Source organism: Cyprinus carpio, chromosome A11, assembly GCF_018340385.1.
Source record: "Cyprinus carpio isolate SPL01 chromosome A11, ASM1834038v1, whole genome shotgun sequence".
Lineage (NCBI taxonomy): Eukaryota > Metazoa > Chordata > Actinopteri > Cypriniformes > Cyprinidae > Cyprinus > Cyprinus carpio.
The window spans coordinates 24,220,810-24,244,536 of NC_056582.1; the positions used below are offsets into that span (position 1 = coordinate 24,220,810).

Below are 23,727 nucleotides of genomic sequence, written 5' to 3' on the forward strand. Positions count from 1 at the left end.
CAAAAAAAATGACAAAAAACCACTCTCACCCTTAATGAAACCAAATAACAACTCAAGACAACCTCAATTACGCTTAATTAAAAAAATATAAGAGTTTTAATGTAAATCAAAGTTGCTTTTCAGATACACTAAATTTAGATATATGAAATATATAGTCATATATGAAACCATATTTATGAAGCCCATACAAATATGTATGTGTAATGCATTTTTGGACATATATGTCATGTAATGTATATCCATCCTAAAACCAAAAATAGGTAACATAAGGCAATGTCGCTCTTGATATAGGCCAATATATGTCTTATATTACACTTCCATAAGGGATGTTTACGTCAGGCAGTGTTTTTATTGTTAACTAAAATGAAAACTGAAACTAAAAAACTATTAAAAATTGTTTTTGTTTATTGAAAAAAAAAAAGCCGAAATGAAATAAAATACAAAAAATTGGAATATTTAAATGAAAATTAGACATGTTGCCTTGGCAACTAACTGAAATAAAATAAGTTGAAGTACTAAAAATGAAACAAAAAATAAAATGAAGCTAAATAGAAATATAAAAAACCTAATAAAAATGCAGACAAATGCAGATGAAAATGTAAATAAAAAAAATGCTCATTTAGTGTTTTTGTTTTCATATAATAATAATATATAAAATAATATGAATAAAAATACTAAAAATGTATAAGTAATAACGTAATTCATAATAAATATTAAAATATAAACTGATTCAAATGAACAAATAAATAGAAAAAGTTATAAAAGATATAAAAATAAAAGCTAATTCAAAATATTAATAAAAAAAATAACAAAACAATAAAACTAAAGTCATAATTAAACAATTAAACAAATATAAAATATACATACACGACAAAAAAGATAGAGTTACCTTGACTTCGTTTATAGCATAGCCAGAGTAATTTATATTCACTATAAAAATGTTCATGGCTTTTTCCGTGTCTTTTATTATATTTCTTTGACTTTTCCTGGCCTGCAAATCACAGTTTTAAAACTCCCTGTTATTTCCCGGTTCTCCATTAATGTGCGAACCTTGCAAAACCCAATCCGGACCAGCTTTGTATGTGTCCTCAGAATAATAATAAAAAAAAACCGTCTCTGAACCTGCTGGAATCATAAACTGGAATCAAAGACTCCACAAAGCTAATCTGATTCGACTCTGATGGACTGAACTTGGTCTCCCCATTTCATATTCTCATTGTCATTCTGAAAGAAGGGATTCTTTGCTATGAATATTCTCCAGAGATAACTTCTGATTGTCAGACTAAAGTCAGTTTCTGATGAAATGAAGAGTAAGCGGTAAACAGACCCTCCTCATCCCTCAAGCAGAAGCTTCTAATGCGTTGGCGTTGACGGCTTTGTGCCCGGTCGCCTTGTAATGCCGATGTAGAAGCTATCCGCACAGCTGGCGATGCTTCTGCAGCAAGATCACTCCACTCCCAGCAGATGCTTCCGGTAATCCTGAGGGGACAGCAGCAGCATCATCATGGAGGACAGGATCTTCAGATCAGCAGTTCGCGTGCTCTGAAGCCCAATGCAGCCCGCTGAAGCTCGGCTTATAATCATACATTGCGTCGCGAATTTGGTTTGAAATAAAAGCTCATCTGCTTAATGAATAAATGTAAAATTAAAAAGTTTTACCATCATGTTATGTTCTAAACATTTTGAAATATGCAATAGCATAGGTTAAAAATTCAATAATACAGGATTTTAATAAATCATGTTATAAAAATGTATAGAGTTTGTTGGTGTTAGTGTTATTTTAGTATTATTGAGATACTACTATAATATTTGGAATGTTTTTATTTTTATAGTTTATATTTTATATACAACATTTTATAGTTTATATTTAAATTTTATATGTATTTTATTTTCATTTAAATTTTACAGTTTTTTTATGTCTATACATTCTTTTAATTTTATATTAGTTTTTAGTTATTTTATGCACTCAAGACAGACATAAATAAAAATGAGAAATTAATGTCTTGGCAACTTCTTGAAATTTAATAAATGACAAAAAAAAAATTGATTCGGTTAAAAGTTAAAGTATTTTATTAAGTAACAAAAAACATTTTATGGTTTTTTAGTTTTGAATTAATTATTAGGAAAAAACAATCTGAAATCACTTGTATGTCAGGCAGTGTTTTTACGGTTATCAAAACCTCAAACTGAAACTAAAGCTATTAAAAAAAAATTTCGTTAACTGAATTAAATTAAAAATGCTGCCTTAACTGAAAAAACAATCTGAAATCAAATAAGTTGAAGCACAAAAATGACTCAAACTGAAATGAAAGTAAAAACCTAAAACCTAAATAGACAGCTAAAATATTTACAAAAAATAAAAATGGCAAAAACATTAAGATTTTAATAGGTCAGAGTAACCTATTATAAAAATAAAAATATATAGGGATATAAAAAAAAACACAAAAATCAAAAAAATAATAATTATTATTATCAAAAACTGTGTACTGTGTACACAACACCAAAAAAAAAAAAGAGCGCAAATTCAATCAAAGCAAATATCACGGTTTAAAAAACTCAAAGCAAATAATCATAATATCTTCAAAAATCAATCAATAATAAACAATAAAATTAAAACAAAAAAAAAACAAACCTACACCCAATTCCAATAATATAATCTATAATTTAAATTTCACTCACCTCAACACTACAAAACATCTCACTTCTAACCGCTCCTCGTCTTCCTCGCTCACCTTCATCTCGTCCATCCAGTCCATGATGTAGAGCATCTCCTGGAAGACGCGGCTGCAGGCGAGGTTCATCTCCAGCCGCTGCCTGCGGGCTTTCAGCAGCTCCAGCCAGATATTCCCACCTAGGCGCAGGCACGTTGTCTTTTGCCTTGTGGCCGATGCGATTGGATGTCGTGGGTAGTTCTCCGTCCTCAGCTCTCTGGCCACAGCCACCACGCCAGCCACGGCGCTCCTCGTCGTGCCGCGATGTCGTCTCGATGGCTTAGTGTTTTTGGTAGACAGCCTCGACCGCCTGGAGGTCGAATCCGAAATTGTCCTGCAGAAAAGAAATGGGAAAGTTATGAAAATAAACATGGGAAAGAAATGACTGTTTTACTAGTTTTAACCTTCTACATCCTGCAACTCATTAAGGCACTTTTGTTTGTTTTATTTATTTACTTATTTTTTTAGATTTTTAGAGATGGCAAATATTTTTTATTATTATTATTTATTTATTTTTTAAGTACAAAAACATTAATATTAAAAAGGTATTTTTTTCTTTCTCTTTTTCTTTTAACATTATTGTGGGATTTATTTTTTTCTTCTGTTGTTGCTGTTTTTTATGTATAGGGAAAAAGTGTGTATGTATTAAAATGGCTGGGAACACTATATATCTATAAATATATATAAATCTATAAACTATCTTTTATAACATAGTTCAGGAATATTTTACAAATTATTTTTTTGGTTCATGTATGTTTTAGTAAGCAGAGACTTTTTGTGGCAAAAGAAATTATGAAAAATTCTTATCCATAAATAACAAATAAAATATATTATAAATAAATAAATAAATATCTTTTATAATAGTTCATAAATAACATAAAAATGAATAATAAATCATAAATAACAAATAAAATATATTATAAATAAATAAATAAATATCTTTTATAATAGTTCATAAATATTGCACAATTATTGTTTACTGGAAGCATAGATTTTTTGTGGCATGAAAAATGTTCATTTAGAGTTTTTTGTTTTCATATAATAAATAAAATAAATAAGTATTATGAATAATATAGATAATTCATAATAAATGTAAATATTTATATATGTGTGTGTGTGTGTGTGTGTGTATGTATGTATGTATGTACAAGTTTTATGTTTTAAAAGAAAGATAAATAAATAAATATTTAAATATTTATTTTGTGGCATATTTATGAAAAATAATAATTTAGAGCGTTTCCTTTTATAAAAAGGTAACAAGTATATAAATATAAATAATATGCATTTAAAATAAGTAATAAAACCATTATTCATAATAAATTTGAATATATAAATACATAATTTTTAAAAATATATACAAGTGAATTGTGAATGTATAAAATATAAAATAGTGCACAAGCAACTGTGTTTTGTATCTTGATGATTTTGAATCTTTCACCACCAGGGGTCACTAAACTGCATAAAATCCCGGCTGAAACAGTTTTACACAAAGCAGTGCTGGAGGCAGCACATGTGTGTTTGTTTCTCCAGCAGCGGTGAAATGCACCTGTGAGACGAGGCGCTGGTTCTCGCTCAGCCAGGTCTCTCTCATGGCAGCCTTGCGGTCGAAGCGTCTGGCGAGCTGCTCCAGCTTCTCCTGTCGAATCAGCTCGGTCCTCAGCGCCAGCTCACGCTCGTGCTCAGCCTTCTCCAGACGCTCCCACGCCTGCGACAACACCACAGCTTCAGCACATCACAGTCACCATGCGGATTTCAAGAGATTTTACTGAGGAAATGAAATAATGATGGGAAAAAACTGATGCAATTCAATCTAAAATGCAGAATCTAACCCAAACAATACTGTGGCTGTGCCATAGCTTTACTCTTACAGAACGCACCACAGTAAGCAAAGTACCACGGTATTTATTTGTAAGTGGATAAATAATGAATCCTAGCCAGGTAAAATTGAAGAGGTAATCTAATTAATGTATAATAAATAATAAAAAGTAAATAAAATGTAAATAAATAATAATGAACAAATATTAAAAAGTAAATAAACTGTTTTTAAATAGATTATAAATAAATTGTTTTGTTTTATATATATATATATATATATATATATATATATATATATATATATATATATATATATATATATATATATATATATATATACATACACACACATGACCTGCATAAGCACAAATTATAATATAGCATTTATAATATATTTAAAAAAAAAATTATAAATAATAAATATAAATATAAAATCTAATCTAATGCTAACAAATAAATAATAAATAATAAATAATAAATACAGTTTTTTAATGTTTAATATTTAAATATATATAAATAATATATTATATATAAATTATATTATAAATAAATATTAAAAAATATAATATATAAATATTTTAGTTCATATATATATATATATATATATATATATATATATATATATATATATATATATATATGAAGAGTTCATTTTCAAAACAGATAACTCCGTTTTTAACAATTTTCAAAAATCATGTTTTATCTGTTTTTGCAAATAAACTCTTCATATATATATATATATATATATATATATATATATAATTTTTTAGAATGCTTTTAGATATAAATAATATAAATGTATAACTGTAAAATAGTGTAATTACAAAAATACTGTGATTGTACCATGGTTTTACTCTTACAAAATACTCCAAAAAAGCAAAATGCCAAGGTTACACCATGCTATTTATTTCTAAGTAAATAAATAATGAATCCTAGCTTAAACTTAACAAAGTAAAAATCTAATAAATGCATTTACAATAAATATATTTTTTCATATATTATAAATAAATTGCTTATAATATATTTTTTAAATAATATGTATAAAGTAAATGCATAAATATAAAACAGTGTAAGTACAAAACGTGGCGGTGAGTGTGACTATAGTTTACCTGACGAAAGCCCCAAGTAAGGAATAAAAAGGAATCCTAGGCATAAAACAACAACGTGCAGCTCCGAAAGACAATCTAAGGTATTTGGAAAACAAGGTTTTTCACCTTGTTGATGTCTGAGATGGGTTTGCCCTCTCGAGCATTGTACATTTCTGGTTGTGTTGGCCCTCATCGTGCTCGGATGGTGCAACAGAAGCCCTTCCAGGTTGCCATTTCTCAGTGAATTGTGGAAGCAAGCGGTGAAAAATGACCATCGGTTTCATTTCAGTTCTGATCATCATGTGTTGGGATGTTTGGTTTTCGCAGTACACTCACTTGGGTGGTTTCTCTACAGCGCCTGTAAGTGTTGAAGGGCATGCAGCTGCTGCTGGACCCAACCAGAGAGTTTGCCCAACTTGCCGGTTGTTGAGGATGATGATTTGGTTGCTCAATCCACTCCAGCAGATCAGACGCCAGAGATTCATATTTCTCGATCATCTTCTCGGTCTCGATGGCGTTGTCCAGCACCTGGTGAACACAGACAGATGTTAATGTCAGATCTACTTTTCATAATGGAAATAAAAGTTGCACGGCAGCTAAACAGCTGTTAAAGTTAAAGCTTTAGGTAAGTTGTGGTTTTAGACTTCAATTCTGTATTTTAAATACATTTACTGATATTTTACTGCATTTTACGTTCAAGGCGCCCAAAAAACTCACATAAATGGTTAGAAATATGCCATGAAGACTAAACCTATAACAGTTCAGAATATAAACAGATATAACATAGAAGATTTAATTTAGTTATAATTTAACTTATTAATCAATTATAGTGTATTTAGAAAATATTTTATTTTTTATTTATTTAATAGGACTATTTAAAAATAACTAATAAATGTAATATTTAATTAACCATAATGTATTCCTAGGTAAAATTAAAATAAATATAAAAGGACTACAATAATCAGTCAATAAAAACATGTGTTACAACGTCAAATAGAAATTTATTTAGTTATTTAATTGATTTCAATACAAAGAGTTTAAACTTACATTCTTACTAAACTGATAATTAACAAATAAAAAAAAAAAAAGATAATATATTATATATATATAATATATTATATATATATATAAAAAACTGCTACATAACAAAAAATAATAAAAATAAGGACTGTGATTAAGGCAATAAACATATTTAAGCACAGCTGGATCAATTGAAATTATTTAAATATTAAGGATGACCCACGCATTACTAAGAGGTACATTTCAAATAAATATTGGAATAATTAATTTAGTTTTAACATGTATTTACAAATATTAAAAGGAATTTAATGTTTTCATATTAAAAAGTTTAAATAAATAAATAAATATAAAGTAATGATATCTAACAGAACGGACTATAGTGAGTACAAAAAAAGTGTTTTTAATAGTAATATTAGAATCATATATAATATATAGTATATATCTATATATATAATATATATTCTATATATATACTATTAATAATAATATATATATATATTTTATATAGAAAATAACATATATTTAATATTCAAAATAATAATATTTGAAATAATAAAATTCAAAAAAAAAACTAAAAAAAAATATATATCTTTTTTTAAAAACTATTTTATAAATAAGAAAAATGAATTTAATTATTGATGTATTTACATTTTATATTGTTTTTATTAATTAAATGTTTTATTTAATAATCTTTAATATCAAATAAATTAAATAGCAAATATAAAAACACACATCATAAAAACACAATTAAAAAAAAACCAAAAAATAAAAATCAAACATTAAGACGCTGAAATAATCTTTCTTTCACAGAAAGCAGAGAACATTCTCGTAGTCCAGGTGTTTTAAAGACTCAGACCTTTCCGATTCGTTTGCCCTCCACCTTCAGGGCCTTCATCTTGGAGAAATAATGGTAGTATGTGACGACGTAAGTTGAGTGGGGGGGGGGCGGGGGGGGGGGGGGACCCCAAGACTTCTCATCGGGGATGGCGCTACGCTGATGATCTGTGAAAATAGACAGTGTGTTATGGTGTATATTATGATGACTAGATATGTAGAAGCAGAATCAGCACTTACCCCTCCGGATCCAGGAGTTTGGTGAGCCCCAGGTGCTGCTCCGCCAGGTTGAAGGCGTTCTGCAGGTTGTAGTGAGCATTGGACTTCTTCAGTTTGTCGAAATCAATCAGGTCTGGCCTGGAAACATAAAGCCACTGAGAATGAAGCATGCTAAGCTTTACGAGAAAGAAATGCTGACGCAGGTGGACTAAAATCAGTACCTGTGTTTGTGAATGAGGGCGTTGAAAGCCATGCCATCACGCCAGCTGGTGGTGAAGTTGTGGATGTTGACGTTGGGATAGCTGTGAAACACAAAGCAGAGCTGTCAGATATCAAGGACTCGGACAAAGTGTTGTGTCTTTATTCTGGACATCCACCCACCCTGCGGTCTTCATCTGGCAACAGGAGCAGCGCGTCCTTGGCTGAGCGTTTCTCTTTATTGTCTTCTGTCCTGCAACCAACGATGACTTTAATCAATCTACAACACACACAAAAAAAAACAAAAAAAATTTTTTGTTCATTAATTATTTGTTGCATTCTTTGGCTGTATGGTCATTGAAAAGTGAGCTTATTTTAGGGCAGGGGTTTTCCAAGCAACAGCAAACAGAAAAAAAAAAGGAATTTTTAAACAATTGTTTAAACAATGAGTTTAAAAATGAAAGAAAATTTGGATTAAATAAATATATAAATATATATAATACCTCTAACAGTACTAGTACTAGAGTGAGTAGGGAAAAGCAATATAGGCTAAATATTTTTCATGTAAACAAAATAAATAAATGGATAAGAATTGTTAAAATAAATAAACAATTTTGATTAAAATTAATTATAAAAATTGGTTTAAATAATTAAACACATATATAAATATAAATAAAAAATCTAACAGTATACAGTACGATAGTGAGAAGGAAAAAAAGTGTTAAAAATGTAAAGTAAGAGACACTAAATATTTTCTAAATTAAACTAAATAAAAAATCTGACCAACAATTATATATATAAAAAAATATAGCATTATAGCAAGGGGAAAAAAGTGTTGTAAAGTAATAGAAACTATATATTTTCAAATGTATTTTAATAAAAAAAAAAAATATAATAAAATTTTTTGAAAAAAATAATAAAAATAATAAAAAAGGAGTTTAAATAAATACATATATAAATATAAAAAATTATTTAACAGTACAGTATTATAGTGAGTATGCAAATAATGTAAAAGAAACAAAATATTTTTAAATAAATAAAAAAATCTGGTTTAAATATAAATATATAAATATAAAAATAAAATATCAATAATATAGTACATATATATATATAGATATATATATATGATATAATATAATATATCTATATTATATATATATTATATATCTCTATCTATATATATAATACATGTAACAGTATAGTATTATAGTTAGTAGAGGAAAATAGGTATTGTAAAAAAAAACAAAAAAAAAAAAAAAAAAAAAAAAAAAAAAATATATTTCAATATAAATTTTTCACAATATAAACTGGGTCTTTATCCATGAAAACATGCAGCTGGCTTTAAAATTTTAGGATGGACGTCCCTCACATGCTGATGATGCTGTGTACCTGGAAGCGGAGGATGATGGTCCAGATGAGTCCGAGCGTGAGTCGGTGGTTTCCGTCCAAGCGACGCGTATCAGTTTGTGGTGAGGCCCCCATGTTCTCCAGAATAATGCACGCGGCCTGCTCCTTGAGGAAACTGCAGGGCCTTGTCCACGTTCCCTCCAGACAGGGGATTCGCATGCGACCCTTCGGCTGGGCGCTTGGGCTGCACCACACGATTTCAGGAAACGTGTGTGTGACATTATACGGCTTTATAACATGCATGCATGTTCGTTTTGTTAAGGCATCGGTTATGGGTGAGTTCATTTGAGCTCAGTAAGGGGGTTAACAGGGGATATCCATGATGGCATGCAGAGTCTAGTAAAACGAACGACCGTGTGAGGCCTTAAGTTAACAATGCTTTTTGTTCCCCGTCGCTCATGCAGACAGGTCATCGGCTATTTTTCTTTCTGACACATTAGTTTTTTTTGGAAGGAAGGGGAGGGGGGGAAACAAGGTCTCACAGGAAAAAGCGTGTCTGTTGTCAAATGATATGATATATTAAACTCCTCAGGAGGGAACGTCCTATTTTTTACATTAAGGCCGAGTGAAGAAGACCAGAGTGACCACAGCTCTTCAGAATTCTTTGAATAACTTTGCACGTAGGGATATGCATGAAATGCACAAAGTTTCCTGGAGCTTTTATATTTTTAGGTCATGTAGAAATGGGTAAATGAGTAACCGGGTTGTTAAACAGGTGACGTTTATGAGCAGACTTTGAACTGTTCTGCACGTCTGGAGAAAGCTGCTGTAAAATTGCATTTATAGTTAGGAAAAACTGGAGTTCTGAAAAACGGAAGAAAAAAACAAAAAAAAAAACACATAAAAAAAAAAAAAAAAGATATATATATATATATCTATATATATTATATAATAAAACTAAATATTTTCAGAAAAAAAAAAGTAAAAAATAAATTAAATATAAAAAGAAAATAAAAATAAATAAATACAAATGTGTATAATAATCAGGGCTTAAAAACGAAAAAAAAAAAAAAAAAAAAAAAAAAAAAAAAAACCACAGCAAAAAAAAAAAAACAACTATTCAATCGGTTCTCACTCCGAGAAAGAATCAGTATTTTAACGTTTCTATTAATGCGTTCCTTCTGTGTTATTACCATTCCAAAACCAGTTTGAGTAGAAAAAATAAAAATACCAGTTAATAACATAATTTATTTTACCTTTTTTTTTGCCTGTAATAATACAATAATTACAGCATTTTTACGTCAAAAAAGTATCTTGCGTTTACTCATAGCCATATACAGACCATCTTTTTAACAACAAAAAAAATGTACACACAATACATTATTTATAATCTGGAGCTTGAGAGAGCAGAGGTCGAGCTGTCCCCACGTCTCTGGAGGATTGGCTATCCCATCATGCTTAGAGAGACGGCTCAATCAGCAGCTGATCCTCAGCGGACGTGCTTGAGGTGAAGTGACAGCATTTCACTAATTGAGCTAAACGAGGCGGGATGATATCCATCCTCCCTCTGAGACACGGACTGGGTACGTTCCTCTCAGAGCGGGTGAGAGGACCTCACACACACACACACACACACACACACACTGCAGAGACTGGGACGGTGCAGGGCATGATATCAGCAGTTTTCTATTGGGCGGCTGCTAGGTGAGCTGCTCTGCCTTTCATTGAGATTCTGTGATCGTCCTATCAGCCAATCACACGATCAGATCACATATCAGATATATATAGAATAGAATAAGATAATTCTGGTTTTTATATGAGACAAATGGAAAATGTTATGAAATTGAAAATTGTTAAACATAAGCCATTTCATAACTTAAAATAAATGGTCTATACTATAAGAGTGCTGCTGGACATGCTTTATTTAAAGCTTGTGACTCTTTTATTCGTTATCAAGCATATGTTTGCGATGAATCAGTGTTTTGTTTGGATGCTTGAACTTGCTTTATCTGTGAAGACAAGTCCTGACAGAAACAAGCATTCAAGCAGACGGACAGCGGCAGATTTAATATATGAGATGAATTATGGCCACAGATACAGTGTGATGAAGCAGATAAAGGGGGAAGAACTGACACTCTTGAAGGGAATCTATGAGTGAGCTTCTTCATTAAGCGGTTGCTACAGTAAGTGAAACGGAGCACAAACACCGATCTCGGTCAGTGCTGGTATTGATGCATTCTGGGTAAAGGTTTCTTCCTCTGGACTTGCCCGATACGCTTGTGTAAACCAATCTAGACGGGCCGCTCGACAGGGTTTGAAATTCAAGCTACACTTGGAGCGCTCGCCAAAAACAGCGATGAGTTTCACTGCAAGAGCTTCGTTTCAGGAAAAGACGAGCGATAGATCAGTAAAACATCTCAGTTTAGGATGTGACTCGTGGCCTTGGTGAATAAGGCAGGAAACGTCAAAGGAAGGTGTTTCTTTTGTTGGCATACTGACAAGCTATCTTATCGTGAACCTTGAGAGATAGTGAAAGCATGTGTGAACATAAACGCTGCGGTTACACATGGCTCTTTCACACACTTATTCACTCGATCCTGATGTACGATCTAACATTACTCAACCTTCACAATGCATCCAAAATCTGTATGCTATTTTTTTTTTTTTACATAAAACAAAGTCACAACTTAATATTTTTCATCTAAAACCATATTGTATGTGTTCAGCAACTTCTCTTTAATGAGTGAATATGAAAAAATATCAACATTTTCCATGTTATTACTGTATTTACACTTTATTTTGCAGTCTTCTGCTGCATGTACATACTATGTACTTGTTATAGTAATTACAATATCTGTTTAATAACTAGGTACCAACTAAACCTAACACATGTAGTTATCTTATATTATCCAGTACTTTCTTAGATAAGTAAACTGTAAGTACAGGTAAGTGTAAAATAAAGTGCAACCCCCCTTTTTTATTAATTAAAGAAAAATTACACATAAACTACAATAAACAAACTATGATGTTAAATATTTATATATTTTTTTCCAATACTGGTGATTGATTTTATTAGAATATATCATTGTGTTAAATTTATAAGAACATATAATCTGAGAATTACCTGCGTTGACCCCATTGACATGAATGGAATTTGGTTAAATTCTTTTGAATTTATAACTCATGAACGCTCAAAAACAGTCTAAATTTTATGAAACCTGCCTATTTATGTCTAACAAAACTTCAAAACAATGTAAATATTACTCTGGAAAGTTTTCAACAAAATAAATTTCACTTACAGATGAAAAAAGTGATGAATTTTTCATGCTGCAATGGTACGTCAATAGATGTACCTATTCATGTTTATTAACAAAATTCAGTCCAGAATTGTGTCAGATATGGGTAAAAGTCTAAATATATTTTACAAAGGTTTTTTGACACTTAACTATATAATATATCTTCATAGATAATTTTACAAAAAGTATTTTTGACACCAATTTAAAAAAATATATATATTTTATTGCTTGAAAAATACATACAAATAAAATAAATAAATGATGTGTATTTATATAAATCATAAAGCAAATCCAAATCCCCTTACCAAATACCAAAATTTTTTTTTTTTTTTTTTTTTTTGCATATTCGCATATTTTTATGCATCTCTACCTGATCAAAATGGACTCGAATGTGTTATTCAGGACAGAAATACAAGCTTGTTGGTCAATCTTGTTTTGAGTATTCAGCGTCTTATCAGTCGCAGTCCTGTTCAAATAGTTGAACTGACGCCCCAGAACTGTGTTTCACACACAAAGGTAGCGACCTGTTGACACAGACGTTAGAGTTTAACTATGGATCGACTCTGATGAGGAGACGTCTGGAATGAAGGCCTGGAAACGTATGACTTATAGATGATATTAATCTTATTCCATTCAAAACCTCACTGAGAACATGTTTAGGTCAATACTCACCACTAATATATCTGGATGTATTGGAATTTTGAGATTAAATAAATGCATGTAAATAAATAATACACTTAAAAGTACAGTAATATAATGTGTAGGAAAAAGTGTTATATGTAAAGTAAGAGAAGTTACTAAATATATACTAAACATTAAAAAAATAAGAATTATGTTAAAAATAAAATGAAATTAACTAAATAAATAAATAAATGACCAATTAACAAATATATCCAGATTTTTTGTTTGTTTGTTTTTTGTTATTAGATTCACAAATAAAGCTGAAATAAAATATTAGATTAAAAACAAATGAAAAATAGAAATGATGTCTTGGCAACTCAATTAAATAAGTCAAAGTAGTAAAATGACTAAAACTACAGCTAAAATTAAAATAAATAATAGTTAACAATTTTTTTTTGCCATTTTTATTAGTTTAAAAAAACTAATAAAAATGGCAGAAGCACAAAACAAAATTGCTAATATTAAAATAAAAAAATAAAAGCTAAATATTAAAAAAATAAATAAATTGTAAATGCTATATTAGTATATAAATAACACTGGAATAAAGGCAATCCTGTAATACTACATATCACTAAAACATATATACAAATTTATATACTTTAAATAAAATTTTTGGCAATACATAAGTGACAAAGTGACAATAGTAGGACCCAAAATTAAATATTGCAGGGCGAAAAAGTATGGAATTGTTTTTGTTATTGACATTATAGAATTCAAACATTAGTGTCACTTAATGAAGAATAACATCACTGACAACACAAAAAATCATAGCTTAATTTTCTTTATGCAAAATGTAATTTTGTGTTTTAATTTTCTTGTGAAATATGACCTGATTCATCCGTCTAAATGTTTTCACTCATTATCTTCGCTTGTTCTGATCATATCACAGTCTCCATCTGTGTTTTTGTAAGCTGATAATAATAATGCACTCCTGAAGCTGGTGTTTTCTCAAAAGTCTCTGAACAGGAAAGAACAGTTTCAAGCAACTGGATGACGCACACGGTTAATGGTCTGAGTGAAAGCAAAGCCACCGGGGTCCTGAAGCCAAACACAGTTATCTGAGTGACGGATTTGACTCAGAATGACAACACGGCCAAATATGGGCATCGTCTTTATGGGAATTCCGCCGGCCCCGCCCCCTGGCGATGACATCATCAGTCCGACTCACCAGTCTCTCTCCAGACAGAACCTCCAGCAGCTTGATGAGCATCCGTCCGTCCCTCAGGTCCATGTAGAGATCCGTGATCCGACAGGACACGCGAGACAAGTGTGAGTTCACCCATTTGGTGAAGGTCTTCTTCTGCACGGCCTCTCGCTCGTCTGCAGGACGACAAAAAAGAGCTTTAGCAGCTGGAACTCAGAATTACAATACTTTCTCTCGTGGATCATAGGGGTAATTAAGCAGCACTGTGTACGTAACTGAAGGAAAATCACTCTTAATACACGACCTGGAGTGAACCGCAGCAACAACAATACTATAAAACACAACAATGATCAAAGGTTGATTAATAATTGCATAAATACTGTTTTAATATGTTTATAATAATATATTTTAATCAATTGTAATACTAAATTATTTACTATAAATTTAAATAAAATGCTATTTTAATATTTTTATAATAATAATAGTAATAATACACTTCTAAACGTAACATTTATTTTAATTAATTTGATTCAAAACTATTTCATATAAAAATATAATTTAAATAAATACTATTTTAATACCTTTATAATAATACTACACTTAGCTAAAATGTATCTCAATTAATTTTAAAACAAAATTATTTACCATAGAAATGAAATTTAAATAATGATTTAAATAAAATACTGTTTTAATACTTTTATAATAAAAATAATAACAATACACTTCTAAATGTAAAATTTATTTTAATTAATTTTGATTCAAAACTATTTCATATAAAAATATAATTTAAATAAATACTATTTTAATACCTTTATAATAATACTAAACTTAGCTGAAATGTATTTCAATTAATTTGAAAACAAAATTATTTAACATAAAAATGAAATTTAAATAATGATTTAAATAAAATACTATTTAATACTTTTATAATAATAGTAATAATAAAAAATAGAATTATATAAAATGCAGTCCAAAATTGTTATATTAAATATTATTCAAATAAAAAACATTTTTAAATAATTCTATAATAATATCAATTCTACTACTAATAATAATACACTTATCTAAAATGTATTTTTTTTTACTGATTTAATACAAAATTATTTAATATGAAAATATAATTTAAATCCTAATTTAAATAAAAAAAAGGTTAAATAAATATAATAAAAAATTATAATAATAATAATTCCCCATTATTTCCGTAAACAATTTTCAATCATTTTCCAGGTAATTTTATTCAGCTGTACGCTATTTGCAGTTACCAAGCAATGTAACAATTGTTTTTAAAAATATCCAAATAATTATTATTTGCCTTAATACCATGAATACATTTGCCAACAGATTTTACTATGAGTTTTATACGTGCTATATTTAGAATGGTATGAACTAGATCTTCTAGAAAGAAAGGAGGTCAATGTAACGATCCACAAACATTGCAACATTTCCCCCAAAAACATTCCCAAATACTAATGACATTTTTCTATGAAGAATCAAATGAGTTTAAAAAGTCTGTGTGAAGCCACACATTCAACCGTGTCGCAACAAGAAACCCAGTTGTTTGCCTGCCAAATGCAGCTCTTTATTTATAATCCTCACAATTTTCCTGTTATTGCATTCCTGATTCAATTGTTGTGGCGAGACGAGAGCGTTTTTTCCTGACAAACCAAAGAAGGGCAGAGGTCGTGTATCACAACCCCAAACAAAACAAACAGAGGAAGAAGAACATCTGCCGAAGAAGCAGGACAGAGGCCAAATGCATCCACAGCTGGCACGACATACCGAGTGTGTTTGAGCCTCGTTTCATGCCTGGGTGAATCTCACACAAACGTAGAAATAAAATAAAAAAAAAAAAAACAAACGAAAATAAAATTCTGTATAATGAAATTGATTAAAAAAGATGATTAAAGAAACTGAAATGAATCATTTGTTTAGGACCATTAAGAATTTTTGCACTGTGACATTATTTCCGTATACCCCCAGCTGATCATTACTGTGATGTCATTTTAATTTCAAGCTTTTATTTTTCACAATATTGTAATTCTTACCAGGATGAATGTGCTTACATGTCATGAAAATAATAAAAACAATGCTAAACATGTTAGGTCGTAAAATAAAATAAAATAAAATAAAATAAAATAATAAAATAAAATAAAATAAAATAAAATAAAATAAAATAAAATAAAATAAAATAAAATAAAATAAAATAATAAAATAAAATAAAATAAAATAAATTAAAAAATATTTTAGGAACACTAAAAATACTTGCATTGTGAAATTATCTTCATTATAAATAAGAACTTTCTCACTCCCAGCCGCTCGTTCCTGTAATTTCATTTTAATGAGTATTTTTTATTTGAATAATTCTCAGCATTGTAATTTTTACTGAATGAATGTGAATGTGCTTGATGAATGTGCTTAATTACTATGAAAATAAAGCAAAATAATGAAAACAACGCTAAACATGTTATGTCCTTTTTTTCAAATCAAATCAAAAAAATTTTGTACAATGAAAATAATTTTTTATTTAAAAATTATATACTTTTTTTAGGACCATTAAGAATTTTTGTTCCGTAAATATTATTTTTGATTATAATTAAACAAATCGTCTCTCCCAGATACACATTACTAAAATGTAATTTTACTTTAGAGCTTTTATTTTTGAATAATTCTCAAAAGCGACAAGCAATACTATATTTTTTACCATGGTGAAATGTGGTTAAATTTAAGATAATGAAAACAATGTAAAACATGTTAGGTCCTGAAATATGTCTCATTTTCTTCATTCAAAACATTTCTTGTTTATATATTTTAATTATTTGTTATTTCTTTCTTCTGATCTGAGGGTTACTGTAAATATGACCAGACCTGGATTGTGTGATTTCGGCTCATAACACTCTTGTCTGATGTTCTGAAGCTCATGCGGTGAGTGTATATGAATGTCTGCATTATAGACAATTAGAAACACACTTGAACAGCATGTGCAGAACTGATGATTGATTATTCCATAGGCGACAGAACAGCTATGAAAGCAAATCTTACATCGAAACATCATCTCGTCACGTCATGCTTCATACACACTCCTATACATTCACAGAAAAGGGCTGACTGTGTTTCCAAATGTTTCCCTCTAAACTCTTACTGGATGACAACTATTTGATTTATCTGCATCTGTAAGAACATCTGAGACAAAGATACTTGAATGCAACTTAACTGAGAGATTCATTAAACCTTGTGAACTGTTAAAGATCAAACTTCACTTTTCCTCTGGGTTCAGATACACATGCAAATCACATTTATAAACCCAGTCCAAACCACAACATTTCAAAATGCATGTTTTTCCTGGATCGGAAAAAACTACATATTTCAACACAGTCAGCAAGAAAAACAGATATCTTCTGTTCCTTCCTCTGCTTGAACATCTGATTTGAATGTATTCTGCATAATGAAAATGCATTTTAGTTAAATACACTTTTTAAAAAAATTTTCGCATCGTGATATTAAAAAAAAAGAATAATAATACAATAAAATAAAATGCATAATGAAAATTACAAAATACACTGAATGATAAATAAATGTTTTAATTAATTTTAGGACCATAAGGATTTTGTGTATTGTGAATAAAATAAATTAAATAAAAAAAAATTAAAAAAATGTTTTCATTAAATTTAGGACAATTAGGAATTTTTGCATTGCGATATAAAATCAAAAGCATTTTAATTAAATACACTTTTTAAATAATTATTTCAGGACCACTAACATTTTTTGCATTGTGATAAAAAAAAAAATAATAAAATAAAATAAAATAAAATGTATAATGAAAATTACAAAATACACTGAATGATAAATAAATGTTTTAATTAATTTTAGGACCATAAAGATTTGCTGCATTGTGAATAAAATAAAATAAAATAAAATAAAATAAAATAAAATAAAATAAAATCAAATAAAATAAAATAAAATAAAATAAAATAAAATAAAATAAAATAAAATAAAATAAAATAAAATAAAACATAAAATAAAATAAAATAAACACAATAAAATAAAATAAAATAAAATAGATAAGATAAGATAAGATAAGATGAGATAAGATAAGATAACATAAGATAAAATAAAATAAAATAAAAAAATGTCATTATTTTTTAGCACAATTAAGAATTTTTGCATTGCGATATAAAATCAAATCAAAATATTTTTATAATCAAAATGCATTTTAATTAAATAATTTAAAAAAATTATTTGCATTATATTTGTGATAATTAAGCACATTTTTGTGCCAGTAGCAATTCCTCTACTTGAACGTCTGATCTGAAGATCTGAGCATCTTCATTCATTCAGCGTAGAGTCAAAGTGTCTAAAGATGGAGACATCATAAAGATCTGCACTTTCTCTTTCAGATGACCTGGTTATGACCTGTTTCTGACTTTACAAGCTCTCTCCTCCATTTGGTCTCACGTGCCGCTGAACTATGGCTGCATTGTGAACGATAACATCGCAATCAATGACAGCGAATGCTACATATTAGCCGGGCCTGCGGATCCTCCCAGAGGACTGTGGGTAGGGCAAACAATGGCGGCAGTGTTCCTCCCCTCGGCCCGGCAGCAACCGCGGGGAGGGCTGCAGGAATGCAGCAGCATCTGGACTTCGTGTTGGGTAAACACTGAGCAGAGCGGCTAAATCAAATCAATGGACGTGTTATAAATTCATCAAACACAGCTCATCTTACATATTCAGCCTGTTTATGCCCTCCTAAAGACCAGCTAGCTTGAATATAAATGGCTATATAATACTGTCCTGCACATTAAAAAAATAAAATAATAATAATAATAACAATAAAATAAATAATGAGTAAATTAGTAAATTAAAATTAATACATTTTAGGACCATTAAGATTTTTGGATTGTGAAATTATTTTCATGATAATTAAGAAGGTTTTCTCTCCCAGGTGCTTATTACTGATCACCGTTTTACTTTTGAGCTTTTATTTTTAAATGATTCTTAATGGCATTTCTCAATATTTACATTTTTACTGAGGTTAATTCTTATAAAAAATAATATAAAATAATGAAAGCAATGCAAACACGTTAGGAAATAAAATAAAAATATTTTATTTTTCAATATTGTTAATGATTCTCAATATTGTAATTTATACTCATACTGTTATAAATACATGGTAGCTTGAATATAAATGGCTACATAATACTAAAATTAATATAATAAAAAATATTTTGTATAATATAAACAAATTTTAATTAAATAAATTAGAGTGATTCATTTTCTTTAGGATGAATGTGCTTAATTGTTGAAAATAATATAAAATAATGAAACAAAAAATTAAATATACATTATTTTAATAGAAGATAAAACCATTTTGCATAAAGAAAATAACTAATTTTAATTAAATAAAATGAATACATTTTACAACATTAATTCTTTTTGCATTTTAATAAAATAAAATATTAAATATATATATTTTTTCAATACTGTTATTTATTTTTGCATTTTGACATTATTTACATAATAATTAAGCAAATTTTTACCCCCATTACTGTGACTGCAATTTTTTAAAAATTTCTCATTTGTCATTTTTACTATTTGCATGTTATAAATTCATCAATCTGCCACTCATCTACCATTTCGATATAAATGGCAGATTAATAGTCTGCTGCTAATAACATCCAGACGCAGATTGAGTGCAAGAGTCCTTGCTATCACTAGCACATGCGTATAAGGTTCATACCAGTATATTTCCATAACGGGAACATTGGAAACACTGTGTAGGTTGAATTCTCCTTTGCAATAACCTGCTAGAAGTATAAGCACCACCATCCTGCTCAAGTTATCAAGGGTTGCTACTGAACAGAAAATGAGTCACTGAGATGTTCTTGACTATCTTTAGTAGTCTGCAGTCTGATGATGATGATGTTCTGCTGACAAACTAAGACTTTTTACACTTTCTGAACTGCAAAACCCACTAACAGACTCAACTAGAGTGATTGCAAGGTCAAAAAGTCCACCGTTAAATCTGTATATTCTGCTCCGATTGATGAGAATAGTAACAGCAGGGCTCGACAATAAGGACTTTGGATACAAAAGTATCCACTAAAACAGTTATGTCTTTACACGTTTGAAAAAAGAAATCGGATGTTTGTCATTATATTGTATCCATGCATTGTCTCTTAAAGTGACGGCGCCTAATTTACCAACTGCTGACGGTGTCCTTAATGTTAATGTAAATAAATAAATAAATACAAATTCACTCACTGCTCTTGATTGAATAACTTTAATCAATATTTTAATTAAATATAAAAAATAAAAAAAATTCAAGTGTTGATCCCTGAATAGAAATGCTTGATTTGTCGAATCAGGCCTGAAGGACCGTGGGTTGTGAGAGTTCAGGGATTGTTGATTTACTGGGGTTTCCTGCATCCTCAAAATCTCTGTCTGCTGACCTCAAAACAAACCACACCCTGTCCTGCAACATGCAGATAGTATTGTCTGTATTTGCAGGCGAGAAAATCTCAACAACCTTTTAAGAACCAAAAGCAAATCTCACATAATCACAAATTTAATGCGTGAATTTGAGGCAATGACGTGCAATACCGTTCAAAAGATATATTTTATAAGAAGTATTTTCTGCTTTTTTTATTTGATCAGAAATGCTGTAAAAATGTGAAATATTATTGCAATTTCAAACAGCTGTTCTCTATGTGAATATCTTTTAAACTGTAATTTATTTCTGTGATGCACAGCTGAATTTTCAGCATCATTACTCCAGTCTTCAGTGTCACATATGCTGATTTGCAACATTTATTATCACTTTTGTTTACTTTAATATGTCCTCCAAGCTGAAATAAAGTATCAGTTTTAACTGTAAACAGTTTTAACTGTTTTAATGCATAATTGAATTAAATTTCAGGAAAAGCGTCCATCTATATTCCTACACAGGTTCATCCAACCCTGAAAGCACACAGAAGTCATTATTATAAGATCTGATTTGGACTCAGGACAGCACTGTCTGAACATGAATGCCAATGAAATGAAAAAGACCAGAGCACAGCATTCTTAACTTCACCTCTATTACTAAATCTCCTGAAAATGATGCTGGCTGTGGGATTCAGAGCTGCATAACATTTCAATACGGAAACACGAGAAGGTCAGATGTGGGGTCAGAGATAGATCAGTGAGATCAGCTTTTCATATGAAACAGCTTCTACTCTGCATCTGATTTTGTGGCGCAGATGATAAAAGACACCCTGATAGGAATGAGAAATGCGGCCTTGGAAGGAGCAAGAAAGGTAGTCAATGGGTGGCTTCCTCTTTCCTGTCTGATTTATCTGCTTCCTGTGGCGTGAGCGTCAGCAGAAAGGAATTCCTAAGACCTTTGTGCTGCGGAGTGGACAGGTCTCTGAGGTCACAGCATCGCGTTGAGATCTGGCCTCAGCATGCGGCTCGAAAATAAACCTAGAATTTCAACACTTCTTCTTAAAAGCGCAACACTGAGTCTGAGCATTTGAACTGAGGGCAAAAATAATAAAGATGTTGAAAGTTTCAAACATTTTAGAGCCTGTTTATGCACGGACTGATGAAAAACACATGCGGCGTAAAACAGGGAACTCATAAAGACAACATTATGATGCATTTTTGGGTGAACAGAATATTGAGCGGGAAATATTGTAGGGCGGGCTTGATTTTATCTTTTGGGTTTTAACATAGGTGAAGAAAACTGGTTTCAGAGAAGGAAGGAATATATAATAAATTTCATTTTTAAATTATATATTTTTAATTGTATTATTTTAACTTTATTTAAAAAATATTAAAATAAATTAACTATAAAAATAAATCAACTATATATATAGAAAGTTATCATAATATATTATTTGATATATATATATATTTATTTATTTATATAAACTAAAAAAATAAATTTTATTTTCTACTCAACTCTAAATTACTTACATTAAATTATTTATTATAATATATACATAAAAACTATATGTATGAAAGAAAAATGTAAATGACATTGTTTTTAATGTCTGTTAATAGAATGAAAATTAAATTATAAAAGATAAATCAACTATGTATATATAAAAATTCATAATATATTGTTTTATATTTTTTTAATAATAAAAAAAACCTGCATAATAAACACATCAATTAAATAAAATACATATACATATACATATATATATATATATATATAAATACATATACATATACATATATATATATATATATATATATATATATATATATATATATATATTATATATAGATATATATCATTATATATATATATATATAGTTGATTAGACATGGAATTTGTTTTTTTTTTATTTTAAGCATATGTTATTTTAATATGATAAGAAAATTATGTAAATAATATGTACCCAGATTCTAGTTGCATCAAAAGTCAATTTGATAAGCAAGTTCACTGATGCATTCACACAGATAAGCACATGGCTCATCATTTCTCACATTTCTGGCATTTAAAAAAGCAGAGCAGGAGGGAAGCGGATGCATGTTTATCATGCCTAATTTTAAGTGATGACATTCCTGTTGTGGCAACCAGGAAAACTCACAGTTCCTCCAGTGCCACAGAGAGACAATGATCAATGCCACGCTTCACCAGGAACATTGTGTCTCATGAGGGAACAGATTCCTGATTTAGCATCCGTGATGCTGCAGTGCCACTCAGTATGAGCTGATGGTCAGAAATCAGCCACTTACAAGGTTACATTAGGGTTAGGATGCCTGTAAAGCTCATTAGGGTTTGGAACAAAATGTGGAATAAGATGGTTATTTGTGAAGTGATCACAGGTGTGAGCATCTGACATGAACTCAAAGTGCCCTGCTGTTTCAGGTTGACTGGTTTAAACCCCACCCTTAGTTTCAAAGTGACATGACAAACAGATATGAGATGTGCACTAGTGCATCACTCCAGATGTCCAGAAGAACAAAACACTCTGAATTCATTTGCATTTGTGCTTATAACTGAGTGCTTTTCTAAACAAAAGTTCAAAAGTGAGGTTTCACAACTACATAGTTTTCAAATAAAGTTTTGTTTTTCATTGTTTTCTGGCTCTATAGAAGTCTTGAGTTGCTATATGATTCTTTGGAGAATGAAAAAAAAAAGCATCAGTGCATGATTTTAAAGGGACACTCCACCCCAAAATGAAAATTTTGTCATTAATCACTTACCCCCAAGTCATTACAAACTTGTAAAAGCTTTGTTCGTCTTCGGAACACAATGTAAGATATTTTGGATGAAAACCGTGAGGCCTGTGACTGTCCCATAGACTAAACCTTAACCCTTAAATTAAAATAAAAACTAAAAAGATAAAAAGAACAGCTAATTCAAAATATGTGTCCCTGGA

General features: G+C 29.7%; 1 pseudogene; it reads right to left on the reverse strand.

Annotated features, from left to right (window-relative positions):
- LOC109054110 overlaps positions 1–23,727 on the reverse strand; it is a 67,800-nt pseudogene that overhangs the window by 30,389 nt on the left and 13,684 nt on the right.